Here is a 21,588-nt window from a genome sequence, read left to right as displayed (position 1 = left end):
TGAATTTGACTTTATTTGTATATATCTGAATTAAACTATAAGACTAAACATAACCTGCATCACCAGGGTGTAGGGAAAAAGAAAGACTTAACATATTAGAATGAAAATAAGCTTTATTTAATCCTAAAAAGGTGTCAATTCTTATCAGTACAACGGCATATGATTTTTTTAACTAGATTTTATGATTTTCTATTTTCAAAACACTCAGTGATTTCATTATTTGAGTTTAAGGTTCTTGCATTAATCTGTATCACAGCTTAATTAATATAAATAAAGTCATGTTCTTTATACATACAATTAAATAATTTTCATTTGGGAAACTTTTTCACAACTGAACTGTAAAAATCTGTAGCGGTAAAGCAGTAATTTTATTAAAAAAGCACATTTTGTGTAGCACTTACTCTGTGCCAGGAATTACCAAGTGGCTTACATATAGTATTAACGCTTTAATCCTTACAACACTATGAAGTAAGTACTATATTTATCTCCATTTACAAATGAGAAAACCAAGGCACAGAAGTTACACAATTTGCCCAAAGTACCACAGCTAGTTGGCAGGAGAGGTGGATTTGAACTTAGCTTTTCTAGCTCCAGAGTTCATGACCTTTTTGTACAAAGTTCTACTAGTTTAATGATTTCTTCCTTCATAGGTTAAAACAGTTAAAAAATCCAATTTCTCTGAAACATAGAAGAATACTGCATTTGGTTGGGAACTTTAGAGAGGGGTTTTACCTGGTCCTTTTATAAATGCTGGCTTAAGGCAAATAGCAAACCCTTTACTACCTAGGTTTCTTAGATGGCAAAAACAACATATTAAGAAAGCAAGTAATATCCATATCCTTCCCTCTTAAAAAAATTATCATATGGAAGTCAATTACTTTTGAGTTATTTGGAGAAAAGGCAGTTTATTTAATAAAATGCATTCTATGTTACTAAAATGTTTACCCCTTGACATTAATTTTTTCCCTTTCTCTGATTTGCAGAATAGTAAATAAATTTATGTAATAGTCTTGAACTCTGAAATCTTACTGTCCCCAATATGAATTTAGCAACTTTGAAATATAAAACAGAAGACTAAAGCTGAAATTTCTGACTTACCTATAGTCTCATTTTGAGATTTGGAAATTTGTACAAAATTAAGTGCATCCATTTCTTCAGGACTTACATGTTTAGAGTAATATATTTAAATTAGTCTTTTTACTTTAGAAAAGAGGAGGTGTACTTTCATAAAACAATTCCTTTTTAAATAAAAATGCAAATAATCATTTAGAATATTGTTAATCATATTACTATTACTTTTTTGTACTTTTATTATTTCCAGATTTAAAAATTTTGTTGCATCTCTAAGGGAAGGAGATGATTTTATATCAGTTGAGTGCAGCTTAATGGAAGAGCCTGGGACTTACATGTGATAAGAAGTTATTTTTCTGAGTATTTTTGAATACACTTGAGAATCATGGAATCTGGTTAACAAAAAAACTACCGTTGTTTCTAGTCAGAAGTGACACTTGGTTAGGAATACTACTTATTTTCATTCTTATATACTATTAACCCCCCTTTATTAATTCAGACATGTTAATTAAGTGCACTGATTTTTAATAGTAGCTTTTGTCTTGATTTTTTTTTTCTCTGTCAGAAAAGTATTGTTATTGAGGTGAAAAGTGTAAGCTTTGCTATGATGATTTACTTACTGGTATTTAGAATGTTCTTTACTTTGATTTAAACATTTGATTTTTATTTCAAAAGCAACTCTCTTTTATATGTGGGTTTGGTAATCAGTTTATTTTCTAAAATTTCAATAGTTTCCTTTCGCCTGAAATTTAATAATGTAACAGTTACTGAATTTAGGAAAATTGGTAGTTTGTTGCTATCAGCACTGTTACTATGGGAATAAATTAGAATGATTAGCTCTTAGGTGGAATTGAACTTATTCTTTAGTTTCCATAGTAGTTGAAAAAGATTTAGGTCAGATTCACCTGTTGTTCCTCCTTTTTTCAAAATAAGAGGGCATTTTAATTTAGCACAACGATGTTAATTTTTTCCTACTAGATTGATTATATTAATATGATAATCTCACTCTCTTTACTGACAGCATAATCCAAAATGCGTGTGTATGACTTTTTCTTGAAATGTTTCAGAATTTAGAGAACATTTTAGGATACAAAAGAGTACATACATATCTTATTAAAAAACATACCCTAGTAATCAGTGTGTTATTACTTCACTGAGTTTTTCAAATCTGTTTTTCCTTTTCATCAGTTTTTAACTTTGCTATAGGTTAGGAAGCAGTGATTAGATAACATTAAAAAATAAGTGTTCTTGAGAGTGAGTACTAGAGCTTTTGCTTATGCACCATCTGTCATATTAGTGTGGTATTTAATAGCTAGATGAACTGAAAATCTTTGCTTTATCTCATTTCTGTTTATCTCCTGTTAGTAATATTTATTTAGTCTTGGTACCTCTCATTCGGTGAAATTGTTGCTTATTTGAAATAACTATGGTAAACTATTGATTCTTACCCAGATGGTTCCTTTTTCCTTTTTTGTTCATTTTCAGAGGCTTGCCTTTAAAAAACTGTAATTTAGAGAACCACTAAAACTTTGAGTGTTCTTTCATATGTAGCTTGAAGTGGATATTTCCCTCCTTTTTGACTGGTCAGTTTTTTTATTTTTAAAAAGTATTTATTTTGGCTGCACGGGGTCTTAGTTGCAGTGTGCGGGATCTTTAGTTGTGGCATGCGGAATCTATCTCCCTGACCGGGGTCAAACCCGGCCCCCATGCATTGGGAGCACGGAGTCTTAACCACTGGACCGCCAGGGAAGTCCCTGGTCAGTTTCTTAAAGTCTTTGGGTAAAATGGCATTCAAACTTTTTTGATCACAACCCCACTATAAGATGCATTTTTCATTGTCATCCAGTACTTATACACATATATGTACATATTAATATTTAAAATTGAAACAGACGTTTCATGAAACAATATTTATTTTTACTATTGGTGATGCATTGTAATGTTTTCTGTTTATTTTGTTTAATTGCATTTCATTCAAAACAAACTGTTGGTATCCACTAAATGGATATGATAACCCAGTAATGTGTTGAACCTGCAGTTTGAAAAATTCTAGTGACTGCTAGATTTTTTCCAATATTGTTTTTTGGGAATTGGAGATGTTTGGGTTTGTTAGGTTTTTTTTCACTGAAATATATCTTGATTTTCTTAATCTTTTAACCTAAATAATTGTGCAGAACAGTTGAGAGAGGGAGACCCTGTTGCCCCAATTATTGTTACTGTCACCTCTGTCCTTTACTCTGTGTCTAGGCACATCATTTAAAAAACTGCAGTGATACAGAATCATGAGGTTGACAACGCTTGGTCATGTGTAGAGCTTTTATCATTAGAATCCTTTTCTAGTTTCCATCTGACAGTCAAAGTTTAGTTTGATTAAGTTCCTTTCACAAACCTTGCTTCTGTTCTTGGCAAGTAGTCAAAAGGTTACAAAGCTGCTTTATTCTGCTTTTTTCTGGCCCCATTCCAGTCTTTGTAAACCAAGAAAAGAGAGCCAAGGAGTGAAGCAGTTTTCCTTCTGTGTATATAGTCAGGTCAAAGTAACACAATTGAAGAGTCATTAGGATTTGTTACAGTGGACCGTATTTATTTATTATCCTGATTTCATTTCCTCTAATCATAAAGGGGGAAAGATGGTAGAGATATCAACAGTTCCTAGCATATCACAGCTATTAGAGTGAGGCAGGGTCAGCAGGCATACACTACTGTTTTTACCACTACCTCCTCTTAACACGTAATGAGCACTTCCTATGTGCCAGGCACTATTTAAAGCATTTCTCTTGTATTAACTCATATTTATTTGGGAGGCCTGGGGGAAGAACGAGAATGAGAAAGAATAAAGAAGAAAACTGGCTTTCTTAGTATCTTCTCATTACCTGGCTTGTGAGTTCTGGCTATTGGTGACTGTAGCATGACATAGCATACATTTTTTTTAAATAAATAAATTAATTATTTTTGGCTGCATTGGGTCTTCGTTGCTGTGCGCAGGCTTTTTCTAGTTGCGGTGAGCCGGGGCTACTCTTCGTTGCAGTGCATGGGCTTCTCATTGCGGTGGCTTCTCTTGCTGCGTAGCACGGGCTCTAGGCACGCAGGCTCAGTAGTGTGGCTCGCAGGCTCTAGAGCACAGGCTCAGTAGTTGTGGCGCACGGGCTTAGTTGCTCCACAGCATGTGGGATCTTACCAGACCAGGGATCGAACCGGTGTCCCCTGCATTGGCAGGCGGATTCTTAACTACTGTGCCACCAGGGAAGTCCCAGCATATATTTTTAACTTGGCCAGCTTTTTAAAATCATTAGTCCTGTCTGTGATGTTCTGTACTTAGGCACGAAGCTATGGTTTAAAACCTCAGGCTTTGAAGGTAGGCTGCCTGGGCTTGAATTCCACGTTGGTGAGTTATTAGGTATTTGACCTTGGTTGAGTTACTCTCTACGCTTCAGTTTTCTCATCTGTAAAATGGTGATAATAGTAAACAGTACATATCTTATAGACTTATTGAGAGGATTAAAAGAGTTAATATACGTAAAGTACTTAGAACAGTGCCTGACCCATAAAAAACATTACATAAATGTTAGCTATTAGTAACTCACAACTCACAGTTGGATCTCCTGAAAGTATTTGTGACCATGATGAGTTCATATTTGCTAAGTAACAGGACGTGATTGATACTCAATGTTTTATTGCCCAGGAGCTTGAAAACAGCTTTCCTGAGGACTTGGAAGGAAGTTCTTGTGCAGAGTGTTGGAATCAAAGCCAGGGACAGAGTATCAGCTACAGGCCCAACTTGTTTAATCTCTCACAGGAATCTCTTGTTATTTGGACCTTACCTTTGTTGTTGTTGTTGTTGGGTTTTGTTTTGTTTTGTTTTAAAGATTTTTTTTTTGATGTGGATCATTTTTAAAGTCTTTACTAAATTTGTTACAGTTTGGCATCTGTTTTGTTTTTTTGGCCTTTGGTTGTGAAGCATGTGAGATCTTAGCTCCCCCACCAGGGATTGAACCTGCACCCCCTGCATTGGAAGGTGAAGTCTTAACCACTGGACCTCCAAGGAAGTCCCTGGACCTTACCTTTAGTAATTTTAATATTTTGCCCTTTGAAAAACTAAGAGGAACTAGTTAATGAATTGACTTTCACTCAGGACCACATTTCTGTCCTGAGTCTGTTTAGCTTATGTCTAAGATATTTCTTTATTTTATTTTTCTTTAACAGTTATATCATCCTAACTATGTGCCAGACACTATTCTAAGAGCTTTATAGATATTAACTCATTTAAACCTATGACAAGTTTATGAGAAAACACTAATTATTATTTTTCCCATTTTACAGATGAAGTAAATGAGGCTCAGAAAAGTTAAATAACTTGTCTAAGCTCCCACACCACTCATCAGTGCCAGAACTGGGATTTGAACCTAAGAGTCAGACTCCAGAGTTCATGCTTCAAGCTTGCCAAGCCTGCCTCTTACAGAGATGAATTATGTTGAAAAGGGTAAAATAGCAAGTGTTAAAAGTTACTTCACTGTTCTTTACTCTCTGTACTGAATGACAGCACTGAAATTACGTGTGATGGTGTTTTGGCTGATGGAGTTTTGAAGGAATAAATAAATTCGAAGTAAAATATTAATAAAAGATCTGTACCTAGATTTTATAGTTCTGAGAGCTAAAGACATGCATTCCAAAAGGCTCAGTTCTGTTAATATAGCATGTAGTAAGTTTTGTTCAAATACTGGATAGTGGATTGATAGAAACATGTGATGGATAGATATATAGAATGCTATATAGAATTTTGATTTTAGAAAATGGGTAGATAGACACATTTATAGAACATTCATGTTGGAGTATACCATGTGTCAGGCCACAGCACCTATAGAAAAAAATGTGATTCTCTTAGAAATGTTAACTTTAGATTAAAGGAGGGTGGAGATAAAGTTTTGGAGGCTGAGAGTTTTATGGAGTCTGGATCTCCATGCATTAGAGAAACTCTTATGCTTTGTGACTGACACGTTACTAAAAACTGAAGAGAGGTCCAAAGAGCGTTGGAAGGAATGTAGTAGAACTGTTGGATTATTATTAAGGTCATTTTGACACTCTAATTCAGATGAACTCATTCCTTTTCAATACTTTATACTGTGGTTTTGGAAGTTTTCCTGTGGAACGCTATCTCCCAATTTTATTGGAAGCTTGTGGGGAAAAGTTTGTGTTAAATTTTTTTTAAAATTTATTTTATTATTTATTTTTGGCTGCTTTGGGTCTTCGTTGCTGTGCGTGGGCTTTCTCTAGTTGCAGCGAGCGGGGGCTACTCTTTGTTGCGGTGCGCGGGCTTCTCATTGCGGTGGCTTCTCTTGTTGTGGACCACGGGCTCTAGGCACGTGGGCTTCAGTAGTTGTGGCACATGGGCTCAGTAGTTGTGGCTTGTGGGCTCTAGAGCGCAGGCTCAGTAGTTGTGGCACACAGGCTTAGTTGCTCGACAGCATGTGGGATCTTCCCAGACCAGGTCGCTTGAACCCGTGTCCCCTGCATTCGCAGGCAGATTCTTAACCACTGCACCACCAGGGAAGCCCTGTGTTAATTTTTATTAAGGATAATTTTACAGACAACTTCAAAGGATGATTTTCCAAGAAGTAAGGTTAGAAATTGTAAAAACAGTTCTTTTCGGAGAATCTATTCCTGATAAAATATTTTTTCCTGTTAAGAATTTGGTATAGCCTAAGTGTATTTTTTAAAAAATTCTTTCTCAGTAAGTTCTGATAGTATTCTGTTTAGTGTAAAGTTGCTATAAATATTCCTACAGCTGACAGTACCATGATGTGTTAGTCATGCCTCTCAAATAAAGTAGCCAGAAGAATTCACCAACTTTACCAGAGTCAGTTGGCTGGGCTGTTTATTTATGGAGGGAGTTAACCAACATGGTGATGGCTTTTGTCCGTCCACAGGAAGTCCAGCAGAGAAGGTATGGTTGTTTGCAGTTTTTTTGGCCACAGAAATGTGATTTGTGCTGATGCCTGAATTGTGAGAGCTAAAAGGCTCTCTTAGGGTTACTTTAAAGGGAGCCTTAAAGGAGGTCAGTTGCGTGCAGGTCTGCTGGATATTTGTGTCTATTTAGCAGGACTCTTGAGTACAGAGGACTCTGAGTGAATGTGTTAGTAGATAAGTTAGGTAAGTTTTTTTAAAGGTAGTACTTGAGAAAGATTGCCATCAGCTGATAGACTTCAGTGAATTTCTGAAAGATAGGAAACAGTGAAATTGGATTGATAGAGAAACTAGGAGAAGAAATCACATCGGAAAGTATGTGTAGAAGTTTCAGAAATATACCAGACTCCAAGTAAATGAATATGAAGAACGGAAGAGTCCCTGGAGTATTCATCAGTTTCCCGGTCCTTGCTCTATTTTGAGCTTCTGGTGTTTGTCCCCTGGATAAAGCCCAGAGAAATGCTTTCCAAACATATGGAACAATCTGCCTGGGGAGGGCTTTCCTTATAGTCTCTTCTCCCCGTGGCATTTAGTATATATAAATCAAATCATGTCATTATCTTGCTTGAAGCACCCATTACCTCCCCAAACTGCTTATCATGTGTTACAAGGCTGTGTGTGACCTGGCCCTTGTCTGCTTCTCAGGACTCATTTCCTACCACTTATTCACTTACTAACATCAGCCTTTTTGCTATTTCTCAAACATATCAGGCTGTTTTCCTTTTAGTTTCTTTACACTTGTTTCCTTCTGAAGGCCCTCTTTTACATCTTTGTATAGTTTTCTACTTTTGATTATTCACATCTTTGCTGAAATGTTGTTACCACCTCAGAGAAATTATCACCAAATCTGAAATAGCTCCCCTTTAGTCATGCTCTACTCCTTCCTTTGTTTTATTTATTTACTTATTATATTTTTGGTAACAGCTTTATTGAGATATAATTCACATACCATACAATTTACCTATTTAAAGTATATAATTCATTGGTTTTGACTACATTCACAGAGTTGTGAAACCATCACCACAACCAATTTTATTTTATTTGTTTTTTGAATTTTATTTTATTTTTTTATACAGCAGGTTCTTATTAGCTATCTGTTTTGTACATATTAGTGTATATTTGTCAATCCCAATCTCCCAATTCATCCCGCCACCACCACGCCACCACTTTCCCCCGTTGGTGTCCATATGTTTGTTCTCTACATCTGTGTCTCTATTTCTGCCCTGCAAACCGGTTCATCTGTACCATTTTTCTAGGTTCCACATATATGTGTTAATATACAATATTTGTTTTTTCTTTCTGACTTACTTGACTCTGTATGACAGTCTGTAGACCCATCCACGTCTCTACAAATGACCGAATTTCGTTCCTTTTTATGGTTGAGTAATATTCCATTGTATACATGTACCACATCTTCTTTATCCATTCATCTGTTGATGGGCATTTAGGTTGCTTCCATGACCTAGCTATTGTAAATAGTGCTGCAGTGAACATTGGGGTGCATGTGTCTTTTTGAATTATGGTTTTCTCTGGGTATATGCCCAGTAGTAGGATTGCTGGGTCCTATGGTAATTCTATTTTTAGTTTTTTAAGGAACCTCCATACTGTTCTCCATAGTGGCTGTATCAATTTACATTCCCACCAACAGTGCAAGAGGGTTCCCTTTTCTCCACATCCTCTCCAGCATTTGTTGTTTATAGCTTTTCTGATGATGCCCATTCTAACTGGTGTGAGGTGATACCTCATTGTAGTTTTGATTTGCATTTCTCTAATAATTAGTGATGTTGAGCAGCTTTTCATGTGCTTCTTGGCCATCTGTATGTCTTCTTTGGAGAAATGTCTATTTAGGTCTTCTGCCCATTTTTTGATTGGGTGGGTTTTTTTTTGATACTGAGCTGCATGAGCTGCTTGTAAATTTTGGAGATTAATCCTTTGTCACTTGCTTAATTTGCAAATATTTTCTCCCATTCTGAGGGTTGTCTTTTCATCTTGTTTATGTTTTCCTTTGCTGTGCAAAAACTTAGAAGTTTCATTAGGTCGCATTTGTTTATTTTTGTTTTTATTTCCATTTCTCTAGGAGGTGGGTCAAAAAGGATCTTCCTGTGTTTTGTGTCATAGAGTGTTCTGCCTATGTTTTCCTCTAAGAGTTTTATACTGTCTGGCCTTACATTTAGGTCTTTAATCCATTTTCAGTTTATTTTTGTGTATGGTGTTAGGGAGTGTTCTAATTTCATTCTTTTACATGTAGCTGTCCAGTTTTCCCAGCACCACTTATTGAACAGACTGTCTTTTCTCCATTGTATATCTTTACCTCCTTTGTCATAGATTAGTTGACCATAGGTGCATGGGTTTATCTCTGGACTGTCCATCTTGTTCCATTTATCTGTATTTCTGTATTTGTGCCAGAACCACATTGTCTTGATTACTGTAGCTTTGTAGTATAGTCTGAAGTCAGGGAGTCTGATTCCTCCAGCTCTGTTTTTTTCACTCATGACTGCTTTGGCTGTTCGGGGTCTTTTGTGTTTCCATACAAATTTTAAGATTTTTTGTTCTAGTTCTGTAAAAAATACCATTGGTAATTTGATAGGGATTGCATTGAATCTGTAGATTGCTTTCGGGAGTATAGTCATTTTCACAGTATTGATTCTTCCAATCCAAGAACATGGTATATCTTTCCATCTGTGTGTATCATCTTTAATTTCTTTCATCAATGTCTTGTAGTTTTCTGCATATAGGTCTTTTGTCTCCCTAGGTAGGTTTATTCCTAGGTATTTTATTCTTTTTGCTGCAGTGGTAAGTGGGAGTGTTTCCTTAATTTCTCTTTCAGACTTTTCATCATTAATGTATAGGAATGCAAGAGATTTCTGTGCATTAATTTTGTATCCTGCAACTTTACCAAATTCATTGATTAGCTCTAGTAGTTTTCTGGTGAAATCTTTAGGATTCTCTATGTATAGTATCATGTCATCTGCAAACAGTGACAGGTTTACTTCTTCTTTTCCAATTTGTATTCCTTTTATTTCTTTTTCTTCTCTGATTGCCTTGGCTAGGACTTCCAAAACTATGTTGAATAATAGTGGTGAGAGTGGACGTCCTTGTCTTGTTCCTGATCTTAGAGGAAATATTTTCAGTGTTTCACCGTTGAGAATGATGTGTGCTGTGTGTTTGTTGTATATGACCTTTATTATGTTGAGGTAGGTTCCCTCTATGCCCACTTTCTGGAGAGTTTTTATCATAAATGGGTGTTGAATTTTGTCAAAAGCTTTTCCTGCATCTGTTGAGATGACCACATGGATTTTATTTTTCAAATTGTTAATGTGGTGTATCACATTGATTAATTTGCATATATTGAAGAATGCTTGCATCCCTGGGATAAATCCCGCTTGATCATGGTGTATGATCCTTTTACTGTGTTCTTGGACTGTTTGCTAGTATTTTGTTGAGGATTTTTGCATCTATATTCATGAGTGATATTGATCTGTAATTTTCTTTTTCTGTAGTATCTTTATCTGGTTTTGGTATCAGGGTGATGGTGGCCTCATAGAATTAGTTTGGGAGTGTTCCTTCCTCTGCAATTTTTCGGAAGAGTTTGAGAAGGATGGGTGTTAGCTTTAGCTCTTCTCTAAATGTTCGATAGAATTCACCTGTGAAGGCATCTGGTCCTGGACTTTCGTTTGTTGGAAAATTTTAAATTATAGTTTCAATTTCATTACTTGTGATTGGTCTGATCACATTTTCTGTTTCTTCCTGGTTCAGTCTTGCAAGGTTACACCTTTCCAAGAACTTGTGCATTTCTTCCAGGTTGTCCATTTTATTGGCACAGAATTGCTTGTAGTAGTCTCTTATGATGCTTTGTATTTCTGTGGTGTCCATTATAACTTCTTTTTCATTTCTAATTTCATTGATTTGAGACCGCTCTCTCTTTTTCTTGATGAGTTTGGCTAAAGGTTTATCAGTTTTGTTTATCTTCTCTAAAACCCAGCTTTTAGTTTTATTGATCTTTGGTATTGTTTTCTTTGTTTCTATTTCATTTATTTCTGCTCTGACCTTTTAGATTTCTTTCCTTCTACTAACTTTGGGTGTTGTTTGTTCTTCTTTCTCTAGTTCCTTTAGGTGTAAAGTTAGATTGTATTTGAGATTTTTCTTGTTTCTTGAGGTAGACTTCTATTGCTATAAACTTCCCCCCTTAGAACTGCTTTTTCTGCATCTCATAGGTTATGGATTGTCCTGTTTTCATTGTAATTTGTCTCCAGGTATTTTTTGATTTCCTCTTGGATTTCTTCCATGATCTCTTGGTTATTTAATAACGTATGGTTTAGGCTTCATGTGTTTATGTTTTTTACGTTTTTTTCCTGTGATTGATTCCTAATCTCATAGCGTTGTGGTCAGAAAAGATGCTTGATATGATTTCAGTTTTGTTAAATTTGTGATACAACATGTGATCTATCCTGGACAATGATCCGTGCACACTTGAGAAGATAGTGTAATCTGCTGTTTTTGGATGGAAGGTCCTATAGATATCAGTTATACCTATCACGTCTGTTGTGTCATTTAAAGCCTGTGTTTCCTTATTAATATTCTGTCTGGATAATCTGTCCATTGGTGTAAGTGAGGTGTTAAAGTCCCCCACTATTATTGTGTTACTGTCGATTTCCTCTTATAGCTGTTAGCAGTTGCCTTATGAATTGAGGTGCTCCTGTGTTGGGTACATATATATTTATAATTGTCATATCTTATTCTTGGATTGATCCGTTGATCATTATATAGTGTCCTTCCTTGTCTCTTGTCTTCTTTATTTTAAAGTGTATTTTATCTGATATGAGTATTGCTACTCCAGTTTTCTTTTTTTTTTATTTTTTTAAATTTGTTTTTGCGGTACGCGGGCCTCTCACTGTTGTGGCCTCTCCCGTCGCGGAGCACAGGCTCTGGCTCGCAGGCTCAGCGGCCATGGCTCAGGGGCCCAGCCGCTCCGCAGCATGTGGGATCTTCCTGGACCGGGGCACGAACCCATGTCCCCTGCATCGGCAGGCAGACTCCCAACCACTGTGCCACCAGGGAAGCCCCTCCAGCTTTCTTTTGATTTCCATTTGTATGGAGTATCTTTTTCCATACCCTCACTTTCAGTCTGTATATGTCCCTATGTCTGAAGTGGGTTTCTTGTAGACAGCATATATATATATGGGCCTTGTTTTTGTATCCATTCAGCAAGCCTGTGTCTTTTGGTTGAAGCATTTAATCCATTCACTTTTAAGGTAATTATCGATGTGTATGTTCCTAGTACCATTTTCTTAATTGTTTTGGGTTTGTTTTTGTAGGTCCTTTTCTTCTCTTGTGTTTCCCACTTAGAGAAGTTCCTTTAGCATTTGTTGTAGAGCTGGTTTGGTGGTGCTGAATTTTCTTAGCTTTTGCTTGTCTGTAAAGCTTTTGATTTCTCCATCGAATCTGAATGAGATCCTTGCCGGGTAGAGTAATCTTGGTTGTAGCCGGGTAGAGTAATCTTGGTTGTAGGTTCCTCCCTTTCATCACTTTAAATATATCCTGTCACTCCCTTGTGGCTTGTAGAGTTTCTGCTGAGAAATCAGCTGTTAGTTAACCTTATGGGAGTTCCCTTTTATGTTATTTGTTGTTTTTCCCTTGCTGCTTTCAGTAGTTTTTTTTGTCTTTAATTTTTGTCAGTTTGATTACTATGTGCATTGGCGTGTTTCTCCTTGGGTTTATCCTGCCTGGGACTCTCTGCGCTTCCTGGACTTGGGTGGCTATTTCCTTTCCCATATTAGGGAAGGTTTTTGAATGTAAACTCTTCAAATATTTTCTTGGGTCCTTTCTCTCTCTCATCCTTCTGGGACCCCTATCGTGTGAGTGTTGTTGCGTTTAATGTTGTGCCAGAGGTCTCTTAGGCTGTCTTCATTTCTTTTCATTCTTTTTTCTTTATTCTGTTCTGTTGCAGTGAATTCCACCCTTCTGTCTTCCAGGTCACTTATCCGTTCTTCTGCTTCAGTTATTCTGCTATTGATTCCCTCTAGTGTATTTTTCAGTTACTATATTGTTCATCTCTGTTTGTTTGTTCTTTAATTCTTCTCGGTCTTTGTTAAACGTTTCTTGCATCTTCTCAATCTTTGCCTCCATTCTTTTTCCAAGGTCCTGGATCATGTTGAATGTCATTATTCTGAATTCTTTTTCTGGAAGGTTGCCTATCTCCACTTCATTTAGTTGTTTTTCTGGGGTTTTATCTCATTCCTTCATCTGGTACAAAGTCCTCTGCCTTTTCATTTTGTCTGTCTTTCTGTGAATGTGGTTTTCCTTCCACAGGCTGCAGAATTGTAGTTCTTTTTGCTTCTGCCGTCTGTCCTCGTGTGCGTGAGGCTATCTGAGAGTCTTGTGCAAGCTTCCTGATGGGAGGGACTCCTTCCTTTGTTTTATTTTCCAAAGTATTATTACTTTGGGGACTTCCCTGGTTCAGTCATTAAGACTTTGCCTTCCAATTCAGGGGGTGTAGGTTCAATCCTTGGTCAGGGAGTTAAGATCCCACATGCCTTGAAGCCAAAAAACCAAAACAGAAAACATATTACAACAAACTCAATAAAAGACTTTAAATGTGGTCCACATCAAGGAAAAAGATCTAAAAAGAAAAGCATTATTACTTTGTGAAATTGTATTACCTTATGTATTTGTTTATCTTCCTTTTGGAATATAAGTTCCTTGAGACTAGGGACTTTGTGTTCATCACTGAATTCCCAGTATCTAAACTAGTGCCTGGCACGTAGTAGACACTCAATAAATATTTTGTAAGTGAGTGAATGAATGAATTTGGAGGTTAGAGAAAGAAGCAAGCACTGCCTGAAGCAACTATAGACTTCCACCCAAAAGCAGCGGAAGCAAAAAGCAAAGTGAGTAGCTAGCTAACGAAGTGTTTCTCCCCTAGATAAAGCTATGATAGCTAGTCTCTAAAGTTAGAGTCCTGGCGTGGGAGACAAGAGATATCCCTAGTAATTTATGTGATGTTCAGAAGAGGAAAGAATTCATATCCAGAAAGCAGGAGACCTGCCGACACTGCCTAACTGCATATTTCACCCCTCTTCCATAGTTACTAGAAGTGTATGTATATAGCTAGAACCTGCATATAATAATATACGAACAAAGATTCTCACCCACTCTGAGGATACACTGTTTAGTTGAAATTCCTGGGGCTTCCCTGGTGGCACAGTGGTTAAGAATCCACCTGCCAATGCAGGCGACATGGGTTCAAGCCCTGGTCAGGAAGATCCCACATATCGTAGAGCAACTAAGCCTGTGCACCACAACTACTGAGCCTGCGCTCTAGAGCCCGTGAGCCACAACTGCTGAAGCCCACGTGCCACAGCTACTGAAGGGTGCACGTCTTCAGCCCATGCTCTGCAACAAGAGAAGCCACCGCAATGAGAACCCTGCATGCTGCAACGAAGAGTAGCCCCCACTCGCCACCACTAGAGAGAGCCTGCACGCAGAAATGAAGAAGCAACGTAGCCAAAAATAAATAAATTTATTTAAAAAAAAAAAAAAAGAAATTCCTGACTGCAAATATGAACTACTAACCTAGACTTATCGGCCATTTAAGAAAAATTAATTCTATGCAAGAGAGGTACGAAATGCTTCCAACGCTAAAGAAAATAGTGAATAGTATAAACTGAAGGAGATTTTAAAGATAACCATCATTAGTAATTTCAGAGGAAATGAAAAAGGAAATAAATGTAAATATTGAAATTTTAAGAATCAGAAAGTGTGAATAGCAAATTAATAAGTATAAAGATTGAGCTGAATTGAAATGCAAAGGATGTCAACAATAATGGCAGAGTAAGAACTTCTGAAAATTCTTCGTAAAAGCAGTGAGAATACTGGCAAAAATAGTCAGAATCAACTCTTTCAGGACTCTGAAAATTAACTATAGGCTTGCAGCAATCTGAACATTTATTCAAGAAAAATGGCTGAATCTCAGCAAAAACAGTGAACTTTGTATAGCATTTTAGCTTGCATTGTTCCCATTCTCCTCTCTCCAGCTCCATAGTAGCCTTGGAAAACAGCAGCCCCCAGTCATGGTGAGAACTAGCAACCTGGAAGCCACTGGAAGGGGCAGAACAAGATTGGAGCTCCTTCACAGCCCTGTTCCCAGAAAATTGTCATTATTTGACCTGTCTGGAGGTTCCTTGAAAGACCTCATTCTCAAAACTATATTTGACCTGAGTGGAGCTCACCCTGTACAAATAGCTTTTCCCCTCTCAGGGTGTTCATTTAAAACAATTAAAAGCAGTTATTGAACATCATAAATTCAGTACTAGAAAATAGATTCAACAGTACATTAAAATAATATTCTACAACGCCAGAGTTTCATCTCTGAACCAAATGCATATGTGGTTCAATATTAGGAAATCTAGTAATATACTATATTAATAGTCGAGAGAAAAACCAGATGGTCATTTTTTTGGATGCCAAAAAAGCACTTGACCAATGTCATGCTTAGTAGTGGTATGCTAGGTGTATTTTTGTTAATGTGAGGAACAAGAAAAGGATGCCCAACAATTAGCACTGTTACTTAATATTATAGTGGAGGTGTAAGCCAATATCATTAGGTAAGAACAAGAAATAAAGAAGTTAATATTGGGGGGCTTCCCTGGTGGCGCAGTGGTTGAGAGTCCGCCTGCCGATGCAGGGGACACGGGTTCGTGCCCCGGTCCGGGAAGATCCCACATGCCGCGGAGCGGCTGGGCCCGTGAGCCATGGCCGCTGAGCCTGCGCGTCCGGAGCCTGTGCTCCACAACGGGAGAGGCCACAGCAGTGAGAGGCCCACGTACCACAAAAAAAAAAAAAAAAAAAAAAAAAGAAGTTAATATTGGGGAAAGAGGAGCTATTTTTATGCAGCTGGGGAAAATATATACGTGAAACTCAAGAATCAACCATCTTACTATTCTCATTGTTAGAAACAATAAGAGACTTTGGTAACATGGGAGTTTACAAAATTAATGTACCAATATCAACAACTATCCTATATATAAAAAATAACTTCTTTAGAAATGAAAAATATAACAAATGAAAAGATAAAATGCCAACATAAAGAAACGTAGAGGATCTGCCAAGAGATGTTTTTAAAAAAATATTAAGTAACTGGAAATACATACTGTGTTATTAGATAGGAGAACACAATATTGTAAACTCATCATTTCCTCCTAAATTAATTTATGTGTTTAATGCATTTAAATTAAAATATCATTTTTTTAAAAAACTTTGATAACATTACCCTGAAGTTTGTTTGGAAAGCGTATACTTTTTTTTAGTGATTAAGTTTAATTTGTGTATCATCCTTTTTGAGTTGCATTCAGAGGAGATTCCAGAGTTTGAGATTGCTGGCCTCTGTAGATTTGATCCCTTCATTTTAGACCAACCAGAAAATAATAGCCTCTGGGAAAATTGTTTCAATTAAGAGTCTTTATCAAGAAAAAGAGTAAGTTCCTAAAATTTACTCTTCTTGTTTACTTTGTTGCTTGAAGTTAGCATTAACAGCTTTTATTGGTTAAATTAATGAAGCCTTTATATTTTTACTCTGATATATACATTTTAGTGTTTAGTTAAATGGCATTTTCAACACTGACATAAAATTTTGAAAGCAGCCAAAACACACTAATTATGATTTCGTTCAGAATATGTCTTAAAACACCTGGCATATTCTATCCTCTATTTTATTTTAGTGTTTTTCTTCTGGTTTCAGATATTCTATGAATATTTTATGTTGAGAAAGAATTCTAGGGCTCTATTCAAGAAAAACAAAAAAGGAAGCTCCAAAGAAAGAAGTATATGCCCCCTCCAAAAAGAGGTATTTGCTTAGTTAGAAAAGTCATGTTTTTCTAATGACAAAAATTTCTGATTATCCAGTATCATTCTGTAATCTGTTTATTAATGTTCTTAATACAGTGCTTAGCACAGTGTTACAAAATTTTAAGCTAAATGTTGAGTAAATGCTTTTATGAAGAAGCATACTACTCTATAGATATCACAAAATGACTTCATGAAAGAAATACAAAATAGGAACTTCAGTCAATCAAAATAGAAAAATATGAGCTTCAGTCTTGAGGCATGGTGTGCCTAAGAAAGTTATTCAAGACCAGCTGGAAAGGAGGACTTGATTATCTTTCAGGTTTAGCTCTAGCAGTATTTTTTTTTTCCCCAGGCAGAACACATCAAATAGTCCAGTACAGTGATTGTATGCTGGTTTTAAATGCTATCTTACAGATACTAATACTTGTTTGTTCTCAGGGCATTAGATGGATCACTAAGGTGTCTCAAGATCCATGAAACACTTGGGACTGCCAATTTTACTATGTTACCTGGAAATTTCTTCAACTATAAATTTAGGATTTGACCCAGAGTGAAAGCAGGAAAATGCTAATTTTGTAATATGACAGTTCTGTTAGGCAAACTGTCCAATTATTTGGAAAGCTTTTTATTCTTCTTAATGTTTGGAAGCATTTTTGCAACTGTATGTATAATCATGTTCTGTCGTCTTATTTACATACTTTTCTTCATTTCCTACCTTTGTTTTCAGCTTATGTGTTTCATTCAGTGGCCAGATGGCCAACAAACCCAAGCTGAGAGGTAATAGCAAAAACGAATGAAAAACAAAATAAACTTCTTTACAAATAGTATTAGATTCCTGTGGGTGCCATAATAAATTGCCACAAATTTGGAGGCTTAAAACAACAGAAATTTATTCTCTCACAGTTCTGGAGGCCAGAGGTCTAAAATCATGGTGTTGGCAGGGTTGCACTCCCTCCATAGGCTCTAGGGGTAGAATCCGTTCCTTGCCTATTCCAGCTTCTAGTGGCTGCTGGCATTCTTTGGTCATATCACTCCAGTCTCTGCCTCCATATTTGTATCGCCTTCCCCTCATTGTATGTGTGTGGGTGTTAAATTTCTCTCTGCCTTTCTCTTAAGATGGCATTTATGGCCTACCCAGATAATCCGGGATAATCTGCTCATCTCAGAATCCTTAATTACATCTGCAAAGACTCTTTATTCCAAATTAGGTAACATTTATGGGTTCTGGGGATTAGGATGCGGACCCATCTTTGGCCAGAAATGTTTCATGATAGCTGTGTATATTTGTGTTTGGGGAAGGTGATTTCATACTTGATCTCTCTCTCTCCCCACCCTCCCTCCTTCCCTCCCTCCCTCCCTCCCTCCCTCTTTTCCTTCATTCCTTCCCTCCTTCCTTTCTCAGCCTATTAAGGGGCAGAAACTTAAGGTCTCCTAACTCCTCACCTCTAAGTAAGTAGTGCGTGTGTTGTGATCCCTTGTTATGTATGTGATATTAAGATTTGATTTAAAGCATATCAGTCCTTTTTTTTTTTTTGAAGGGAGCTTTTCACTTAACACAGACTTCAAAATGATGTTCTTCAAATTAGTTAATAAAACCTTGTAAAGAATTAAAGACTTAGGCATTCCTGGTGAGAAATGAGAAAAGTGAAGTTTTGAATTCTTTGTGCCTCTAAATATATTGAAGGTTCTTAATGAACTGGTTTTAAGTAGATATTTAGAGGAATCAAGAGCCTAGAAATTGTACTTGATTGAACAAATATTTATTGATTGCCTGCTATGTGCTCTCAGATACTAAAAAGAAGGTGGTCTCTGCCATTGTGGAATTTAGGATCAAGATTCCACAGGAATCTTAGGACCTAAGGAAAATTAGTAGTTTTGACAGAATTGTTAACTGCCAGATTTATAGAACACAGTAAGGGTCAGAGAAGTAGTTTTGAAGAATTCTTAATTATTAATTAATAATGAAGCAGGGAACTCTTTCACTAATAACTTTGAGGTTTTGGTAGGTTAGGAGATATTTTGTTTTTCCAAAACCATGATACTCATCTCTGACTAGAAATGGTAAAATAATTTATTTTTATATCCTGTATAATTAAAATTACCTGTTTCATTAACAATAGATCGAAGTTTGTATCTTGTAAATTAAAGACTTATGGCTATAAAGAGAAATCAAATTGTTATTTTTGCTAGATTGTACAAGAAATTAAAAAGTAGCTTAAAAGAAGAATCTTTTTAGGATTTTTAGACAGTCCTTAAAGTACCAGTTAACAGTAGTGAAAAAGAAATTTTGAGTTTATAAATTTAAAACATTTTAAAACTTTCAAGAGTATGACCATGAGGTCAAACTAATGTAACAGAATAGTTTGAGATTTAATGAAAGAAAAGGAGTAAATAGCTTAAGTTAATATTAGGAATGTAATTTTAAAAGGGAGGGTCGTGTGCTCAATTCTATCTATCTATCTATCTATCTGTATATCTATATTTTTGGCTGTGTTGGGTCTTCATTGCTGCGCGTGGGCTTTCTCTAGTTGTGGCGAGTGGGGCCTACTCTGTTGTGGTGTGCGGGCTTCTCATTGTGGTGGCTTCTCTTGTTGCGGAGCACGGGCTCTAGGCATGCGGGCTTCAGTAGTTGTGGCACGCGGGTTCAGTAGTTGTGGCTCATGGGCTCTACAGCTCAGGCTCAGTAGTTGTGGCACACGAGCCTAGTTGCTCCGCGGTATGTGGGATCTTCCTGGACCAGGCAGGGCTCAAAACCGTGTCCCCTGCATTGGCAGGTGGATTCTTAACTGCTGCACCAACAGGGAAGCCCTACTTTTGATTTTTATTAAACTATTTAAGGTATTATTATTATGCTGTAATTAATGTAAAATCTTACTTTTTTTTTCATCTTTTAAATGAGCTTTTATTGAAATAGGTTGCAGTTTCATTTAATATAGAATATAGAATTACAGCTTAGATAAATCATTCTCCACATGTTGGTTGTTTCTAATTTTTCATTACTGTGAACAAGAAACTTACTCAATTTTTAAAGTAGAGTTAGCTTTTTACTCCTCTATTTAATTTTGGGGGGAAAATCCAAGAAAAATTATTCAGGCCATGGGCAATTTTATGACCTCTTTTATACTCTAACCAGAGAACAGTCTGAATATACATACAATTTTACAGCAGTGCCTGAATATTTCTTTTCTTCTTATGGCCCACATAACTTTAGGTTTTATTGTTTAGATTTATTTTTGGTAATTTAATACGTGTGAAGTGGTTCTTAAAAATATTAAAATTTATTCAGTTAGTGAGAATCTTTTTTCCAAAGTGCTGATTTGATCTTGGTTGTTACTTAAACTGTTTGTATCCTTTGATGGATGTGTATGTTAGTCATCATTTGCCGCATAACAGATGAGCAGTAAATGTTGAACTGGTTGGGTTTATTTTATTTTTTATTTTTAAAATTTATTTTTATTTTATTTATTTATTTTTGGCTGTGTTGGGTCTTCGTTGTTGCACGCAGGTTTCCTCTAGTTGCGGCGAGCGGGGGCTACTCTTCGTTGTGTTGTGTGGGCTTTTTCATTGCAGTGGCTTCTCTTGTTGCAGAGAATGGGCTCTAGGCACATGGGCTTCAGTAGTTGTAGCACAGGGGCTCAGTAGTTGTAGCTCATGGGCTTGGTTGCTCCGTGGCATGTGGGATCTTCCTGGACCAGGGCTCAAACCTGTGTCCCCTGCATAGGCAGACAGATTTTTTTTTTAATTATTTATTTTTATTTTCGGCTGAGTTGGGTCTTTATTGCTGTATGCGGGCTTTCTCTAGTTGTGGCAAGTGGGGGCTACTCTTTGTTGCGGTGTGTGGGCTTCTCATTGAAGTGGCTTCTCTTATTGTGGAGCATAGGCTCTGGGCACACAGGCTTCAGTAGTTGTGGTTTGCGGGCTCTAGAGAGCAGGCTTAGTAGTTGTGGCACAGGGGATTAGTTGCTCCATGGCATGTGGGATCTTCGGAGCAGGGCTTGAAACCGTGTCCCCTGCATTGGCAGGCAGATTCTTAACCACTGTGCCACCAGGGAAGTCCGGCAGACGGATTCTTAACCACTGCGCCACCAAGGAAGCCCTGGTTGGATTTATATTGTAGACATTAAGCTTTATCTGTCATAATTATTGCAGGCATTGCTTCCATTTGTTATATCCTTTTTTTGTTTGTTTGTTTTGTTTTTGTTTTTTTTTTTTGCGGCCCTCTCACCGCTGTGGCCTCTCCTGCTGCGGAGCAACAGGCTCCGGACGCGCAGGCTCAGTGGCCATGGCCCACGGGCCCAGCCGCTCCGTGGCATGTGGGATCCTCCTGGACCAGGGCACGAACCTGCGCCCCCTGCATCGGCAGGCGGACCCCCAACCACTGCGCCACCAGGGAAGCCCTGTTATATCCTTTTAATTTTAGATTTGTATTTTTTCACTGCATGAAAGTGTGTTTTACATAACCAGATCTGTCAATTTGTTGCTTATGCTTTCCTTCATTGCCCCAAATTTTATCTCTTTCCCACAGATGCAATGAATATGCTCTTCTGTTTTCTCCAAAATTATTTGCAGGCTTATTGGTTTTTCATATATTTAGAATTACTCATAGTGTATGGTGTGGTTATGTTTTTCTCCACATTGATATTCAGTTTTTCTGACCATTTTTTAAAAATTTTATTTATTTTTGGCTGTATTGGGTCTTCGTTGCTGTGCGCGGGC

At 37.0% G+C, this 21,588-nt stretch overlaps 1 protein-coding gene across 9 annotated transcripts in view; it reads left to right on the top strand.

Moving 5' to 3' along the window:
* EYA3 (EYA transcriptional coactivator and phosphatase 3) overlaps window positions 1-21,588 on the top strand; it is a 123,178-nt gene that overhangs the window by 25,863 nt on the left and 75,727 nt on the right. Inside the window, exon 2 of one of the 9 annotated variants that reach the window (XM_079915917.1) lies at window positions 5,389-5,548. The exons of 6 other annotated variants lie outside the window; for them this stretch is intronic. The gene's annotated coding sequence lies outside the window, so the exon portion shown is untranslated. Of the gene's footprint in view, window positions 1-3,348; window positions 5,549-16,843; window positions 16,871-21,588 lie in introns of those variants that run through there. 2 more of the 9 variants (XM_079915915.1, XM_079915918.1) reach the window with 2 other exon arrangements.

Source organism: Stenella coeruleoalba (genome assembly GCF_951394435.1).
Source record: "Stenella coeruleoalba genome assembly, chromosome: 1".
Lineage (NCBI taxonomy): Eukaryota > Metazoa > Chordata > Mammalia > Artiodactyla > Delphinidae > Stenella > Stenella coeruleoalba.
This window is presented reverse-complemented; position numbering and strand designations above follow the sequence as displayed.